We start from the raw sequence: 5,272 nt of genomic DNA, 5'->3' as shown, positions 1-5,272 counted from the left end.
GCCGTCACGTGGACTCGCGCATGCGCCGCCGTCACGTGGACTCGCGCATGCGCCCTCGCGCTCGCGGGACGCGCGCTAGGCGGGCGCTGGTCTAGGCCTGCGCGGGAGCGCACACGTAGCGCGGCGGGTTAACCACAGCGACCTCCAAAGGTTTTTTTGTGAACTACATGTAATCCTTCAGGGTTAAGCATCTAGGAGTGTCTAAAACCCCACAGAAGGTTATTAAATTGATTACTAATCATTTTATCCATAGGTTTATTTATTTTTTTTAGACCGAGGGTACGGATGCCCCCAGAGGCCCAGAGACAGCGAAGCTGAGCTTGGAAGTAAGTTTCTCCATAGCTAATGTAATGCGTTTTCCTCCATGCATCCCAGCTCCCTTCCTTCATCTCACTGCTTCTTTCATATAGGGAGCCCCCTCTTTACCAAGAACTAGGCCAAACCTGAGAACCCCTAGCAATCAGAGTAGATGTTCCTGCCCTCCAACAAATAGCTCCATGTTTCTCAAACAGGACACTTTTTTCTTCCAGGCAATGAAGAAGTGTACCATCCAGCCGGGCACGGTGGCTCACACCTGTAATCCTAGTTACTCAGGAGGCTGAGATCTGAGGATCGTGGTTCAAAGCCAGCCCTGGCACGACAGTCCTTGAGATTCTAATCTCCAGTTAACCACTAGAAAATGGGAAGTGGTGCTGTGGCTAAAGGGGTAGGGCAGTAGCCTTGAGCTGAAGAGTTCAGGGACAGCACCCAGGCCCAGAGTTCAAGCCCCACGACAAATTAAAAAAAAAACAAAACAGGAAAGAAAATGTACCATCGACTTTATGCCATCTGATTTCAGTGGCTCACCTAACTGTACTTTAAGGGCTTTCATTTTGTTTTTCAAACTTTGAATCTTAAAATGACAATGAAAACATTACTTGGGAAAAATATCATGTGTGAAATGCAGAGATGCAATAGCATTAAATCATCTCTGTAGCTATTTACTGAATCAGGTACATAGAAATCATTAGACGAATGTTTACTCCTTGGGCAAATGCCTCTTTGTGCTCACAGTGAGAGGCCAAAACGGATAAGCCATACTGCCTTGCCTCTCTTCCCATTCTACTACTTCAGAATCTAGTGAGAGGGACAGCATGGTAAAAATTCTTCTCCATTTTGGTGAACTTTTCCCCTACTCCCCTTCCTTCCTAGTTCTTTTCCTCTTGGCTTATGCCGTAGACAATTTTCACTTGTCTATACTTTTAGGCTCTGTCTAGAGAGAACCCAGAAACCTCTTTAGTACTGTATCTATGAGGGTGAGCACTTGGACAGACCACACAGCATCTACTTTAATACTAAACAGCTACTCTACTGTCCTGAGGATTTAAAACTGGACTTGAAGAGGCTTAAAGGACAGTGACATTGATTGACTTATCTAAGATACAGCCAGGAATTGAGGCAGCTGCACTGACAAAGAAGAGGCAGGGAGAGCCTCTGGAAAAAACAATCCCTGATACCAGTGTGGAGTGTGTGAGAGGGAGCAACAGCATTTCCCAGTGTCTGAGCTTGAGGTAAGGCAGGGGTAGAAATCCTGAGAACAGCTAGGCCTGGAGCAATTAGGTAGCAAGACAGAAGGGACTAGTTATGTCAGTGCTGCCCCAGGCTGTGCAGAGAACCACAGAGGAGTCTAGGCTACCATCCTGCAGAGCCAGTCTTCCCTTTACATCCTCTCCTTCCTCTCCTTCTGCTAGCTTCCTTCCAGAACCACAGATGAGCAAGGCCAGCTCTTGTTCTATTTGGGAGTTGACCAATCATATCCATCAATGTCCTTCACAAAACACTTGGGATGAGTTGAGATAGATGGGATTCTGCTTTCTTAGGGAGGAAAGAACTGATTTTTCTGGGAGAAGAGTTGTCTGGGATTATCTTTCCTCTATTATTTACATATTTTTCCCTCCATCATTTCTTTCTTTATTTTTCATTCAAAAACCATCTCTGCTAAGAAAGACCCACCAATCCCTACAGATCACGTCTGCAGATCCAGCTGTGATTCGCTGTTTAGATATTACATATTCAACCTGCAGGAAGTTGGAAGTTATTAAGAACCAAGTGGCAAAACCATCTGCTACAAGATCCTTCCCTACTGCAATGATGCCACTGGCCATACCTTTAGTCCTAAAGGTCTGAGCAGACTGAGATCCCTAAGGAGAGAATGACTTCCCTTAGGGCCACACTGGCACTTCTTGGAGTGTACTGAATTGTCTAGAATATCATTCATTCAGCAGGAGAACAACACATCAAGTCCTCAGCAAGGAGGATTTCTCTAGCCATCTGACAGCAGGGGCTTTTGTGAACAGGATATGGGAGTGAACATGAATAGGAAACTTAGGGAACAAAGGGGTGAGAGCCACAACTTCCCTTCCTCACCTCCTCATCCTCATCTCCTCTGCCATCCCTCCAGATAAATAAATAATGTTCTCAGCCAGGGGTATTCCTCAGAATTATATAGGAAGACTTTAAACGGTCATGTTTGTCACCCTTGCCACCCTCTTCTCTGTGTGCTAGTACAACCGAATGTAGCTGGTGACTAGCTTTGGCCTGTTTCTCCAGGTGATTAAGAGCCATTGCGATATACTCACAGCAACTTGGCTTCTTTAAAATGTCCACAGTTTCCCTCTGTCCAGGCCTTTGTGTGTACTATTCCTTCTGCCGGCAACACTCCTCTATTTTGTTTTCTTTTTAAGGCTAAGATAGAATAGCCTAGCTTTGCTCTTTCCTGCCTCGCTTGCACTCCTTACTTCTAGGAGCTTTACAGCTTTTGTTATTTATTTTATGGTAATGTGCCAAGTGATATAACAAGATCCCAGCCTTGGAGAAACTTCCAACTTCATGATCCATAATGGTGATGGAATTGGGTTACTGAGAGAGGCAGAAAGGATGGAACACAGTGTGAAAGCATTGGGCCTGGCATCTAGTAACCATTTAATATGTGAGGTTGAGCAAATGGACTTTAGTATCTTTGCCAATTCTTGTGTATTTTCTGCTTTATCAAGTCCATCATTTCTTCAACCAGAGCCTTTTTGTTAAGCCAGGGGATAGTCAGGTAATCTAGACTTTACCAGTGAGGCTGGCATGAGTCAGAAATGAGAATTCATTTGCTTTTGGGGTCTTGGCAGAGCTGTCTAACCACTGAGAGCCTCCTTAGTAGAGGGAAGAAATATTGCTGGTAGGAAGATGACAGGGACTTCAGTTTTCTGGTCAGGCCAGTACTGAAAACTTGGATTCTGGGTTCCCCCCTACTTTCATTTTCTCCAGCTTTTGTTGTTGTTATTTCCCTGAAGGCTGCCACTCTACCACTTAAGTCACAGTTCTAGTTCCAACTTTATGGTGGCTAATTGGAGATAAGAATCTTGTGGACTTTTTTTTTTATTCACCTAGGCTGGCTTCAAACCATGATCAGATCTCAGTCTCTTTCTTTCTCTCCTTGTTTTCCTTCCTTTCTTCTCTCTCTCTCTCTCTCTCTCTCTCTCTCTCTCTCTCTCTCTCTCCTTCCTATTTTTTATGTTATTACAAAGGTTATATATAGTCTCATAAGTCAGGTAATGAGTAGATTTCCTTTTTTTTCCCCTTTGGTTGTGGGCCTTGAACTCAGGCATTGTTCCTGAGCTGTTTTGCTCAAAACTAATGCTCTACCATTTTGAACCACAGCATCATTTTTAGTTTTCTTTTTTCTTTTTTTTTTTGCCAGTCCTGGGCTTGAGCTCAGGGCCTGAACACTGTCCTTGGACTTTCTCAAGGATAGGGATCTACCACTTGAGTCTCAGCACCACTTCTGGCTTTTTTCTATGTATGTGGTATTGAGGAATTGAACCCAGGTCTTCGTGCCTGCTAGGCAAGCACTCTACCACTAGGCCAAATTCCCGGCCCACTTCTAGTTTTCTGATGGTAAATTGGAGATAAGAGTCTCACAGACTTTCCTGCCCCATGAGCTTTGAATTGAGATCCTCAGATCTCAGCCTCATAAATAGCTAGGCTTACAGGTGTGAGCCATGGGTATCCAGTCTATGAAGAGATTTCTTCTTGGACAGCATCACCCCTTCCTTTTCTCTCTCCTAGTTTTTTTTGTCCCCATCCCCACCCACAAGTTGTGTAGTTCCTTTTCAAAACAGTGTCTAGTGAGTGCCACTGCGCTGTACTTGTTCCCCCTATCCTTCCATTTCTGCCCCCCTCCTTACCCTCCCGAAGACAGGTAAATGAACAAGCATAAATCAAACAAAAACAACAAAGGAAAAAAACCCTCTTGTTTCAATTTACTGAGGTTCATTTTGATAAACATTATTTTATATGTTTGGAGGTACATAGGCATTGAGCCTTTGTGTCCCTCTCCTAAGTATATAAGAATATTGGGCTGGAAGCGTGGCCTAGAGGTAGAGTGCTTGCCTCACATACCTGAAGTCCTGGGTTCAATTCCTTGGTATCACATACATAGAAAAAGCCGGAAGTAGTGCTATGGCTCAAGTGGCAAAAGGTGTCCAAAGACAGTGTGCTCAAGCTCTGAGTTCAAGCCCCAGGACTAGCAAAATATATATATACTTACATATGTCCTCCTTTGGTTTTACTAGCTTCTGTATAAGAGCACAGCCCTTTCAGTAGCCCTTTCATGAGCTCACCACAGCCCTGAGCTCATATCTTTCATTTTCTTTAAAACAAAAACAAAACCTAAAATCTTTTTTTTTGTGTAGTCAAGTAAAAAATAGTGTCTCTGCCATGTTCCTACTCTTTGTGGGTTGGAGCCACTAACTTAGTTGACTTGTCTCCCCGTGGTTGCTGGCCTCATACATCCTGTCACCACTGATTAGTAAGCATCAGGGAGAACCACGGACATCTGCCCACAGAAGAAGACCACAGAGTAACTCGTAAAGAGTAGGGTTTTAGAAATCTCTTGGAATTCCAATGCATGGCAAATCTTCTGGTAAAACTTTAGACCTGGACACACCAATTTGTCATGCAGATAGCCCATATATTTTGGTAGAAAAGACAACCAATGTATTTTTTATTGTAATTAGTAAAAGGGTTACATGATATTTGCCAGATAGAAGGTGCATTAATTCACATACATTGATACCCTTTTACATGTCTTGGTACTCATTACCCTCCCCCCCACCCCCCCAACCAATGTATTTTTATAACTGAAACTGTGAGCCGTCTAGGGAAAAGAGACTGGCCTCAGACAGATCATTTCAGCCATTTCATATACACACAAGCAATCAGGTGCCTCTCTGGACAAAATAAA

The sequence above is a fragment of the Megascapheus bottae genome, chromosome 7 (genome assembly GCF_031878675.1).
Source record: "Megascapheus bottae isolate mThoBot1 chromosome 7, mThoBot2.hap1, whole genome shotgun sequence".
Classification (NCBI taxonomy): domain Eukaryota; kingdom Metazoa; phylum Chordata; class Mammalia; order Rodentia; family Geomyidae; genus Megascapheus; species Megascapheus bottae.
This window is presented reverse-complemented; position numbering follows the sequence as displayed.